Here is a 1,892-nt window from a genome sequence, read left to right as displayed (position 1 = left end):
GTGCCAGGTGTTCCCTCACCTCCACACCCTCTCCAGTATTTACAGTTTGTAGAATTTTGTTGGTGGTAATTCCAACTTGTGTGAGGTGATACCTCACTGTAGTTTTGACTTGCATTATCCTAATAATTAGAGATGTTGAGCATTTTTTCATGCGTTTCTTTGGAGAAATGTCTTATTTATTTATTTATTGGTTGTGTTGGGTATCCATTGTGGTGTATGGGCTTCTCATTGCAGTGGCTTCTCTTTATGCAGAGCATGGGCTCTAAGAAAACGAGCTTCAGTAGTTGCACCTCATAGGTTCAGTTGTTGTGGCTTGTGGGCCCTAGAGTGCAGGCTCAGTAGTTGTGGTACACTGGCTTTACTTGCTTCTCAGCTTGTGGAATCTTCCTGGACCAGCAATTGAGCCCATGTCCCCTGCATTAGCAGGCCAATTCCTATTCACTGTGCCATGAGGGAGGTCTGAGAAATGTCTATTTAGATATTCCACCTATGTTTCATTTGCAATTATTTTATCCCATTCTGATGTTTGTCTTTCTGTCAGGTTTAGGGTTGCCTTTGCTGTGCAAAAGCTTTTAGATTTAATTAGGCCTCTCCCCTTTTTTTTTTCATTTTCCTTACTCCAAGAGGTGGGTCAAAGAGGACCTTGCTGCAATCTATGTCCAACAGTGTTCTGCCTATGTTTTCCTCTAATAGTTTTATAGTGTCTGTCCTTACATATAGGTCTTTAATCCATTTTGGGTTTATTTTTGTGAATGATATTAGGAAGTGTTCTAATTTCATTATTTTACATGTAGCTGTACAGTTTCCCCACGCCATTACTGAAGAGGCTGTCTTTTCTCCATTGTATGTTCTTGCCTTCTTTGTGATGATAATGATAGCTTATGGAGAACAGTGCCAATGTTCATGGTCTCTGAAGGAGAAAATTTCACTCTGGGACCCAAAAGACACCATCTCAGTCACTCAGGACTTTGTGTAGCAAAGTTTTACTAGTGTGAAAAGGATAGAGAAAGCCTTCAGCAAAAGGCACTGGGAGGGGGTAAGAGAGTACCTGCCTCACTAGTTTAAGCAGGGTATTATATCCTTTTCAACTGACTGTTGAGAATAGATAAGAACAGTTCAAGGCTGTACAAGTTTCATTAGACCCTTTCCCAAGGCATATGTCCTGAGATAACTTCAGTAAAAGACTAGCCAGCCAGAAGGAACATGTTCCAGGCAATGTGTTTCTGGGCCAGGTGTATTATTACTGAGAAACAGGCTCTCAGGCAAGATTTGTTACAATTATAATTGTTCACATAGAATTTAAGAAAAGCATTTCCATTAGTAAGACACTGTGTGCTGTGTGATCATTAGCTACTAAAGAAAAGACCAGTTCTTGGGTAAGATGCATTGTTGCACAAGACTTGAGGAACGCATGAGGGAGAATGTTCACCTCCTCCTTAATGGGCCCTGGACTGCCTAAGCTTTAACCCTCTCAGTTAAAGGTAAGCTGACCATAGATGTGTGAGTTTATTTCTGGACTTTCTATCCTGTTCAACTGAGCTGTGTTTCTCTTTTTGTGCCAGTGTCATACTATCTTGATTACTGTAGTTTTATATTATAAGCTGAAGTCAGGGGGCCTAATTACTCCAGCTCTATTTTTCTTTCTCAAGATTGCTTTGGCTATTTGGGGTGTTTAGTGTTTCGTTACAAACTGTAAACTTTTTTGTTCCAGTTCTGTGAAAAATGTCATTGGTAATTTGATACAGCTTGCCTTGAATCTACAGATTGCTTTGAGTAGTATAGTCATTTTCACAATGATGATATATCTCTCCATCTGTTGTTAGTGTTGTCTTTGATTTCTTTCATCAGTCTTACAGTTTTCTGCTTACTTCTTTTCCCTCTTTTCATAGGTT

The sequence above is a fragment of the Cervus elaphus genome, chromosome X (assembly GCF_910594005.1).
Source record: "Cervus elaphus chromosome X, mCerEla1.1, whole genome shotgun sequence".
Lineage (NCBI taxonomy): Eukaryota > Metazoa > Chordata > Mammalia > Artiodactyla > Cervidae > Cervus > Cervus elaphus.
The sequence above is the reverse complement of the archived record's forward strand: the minus strand, read 5'-3'. Positions refer to the sequence as shown.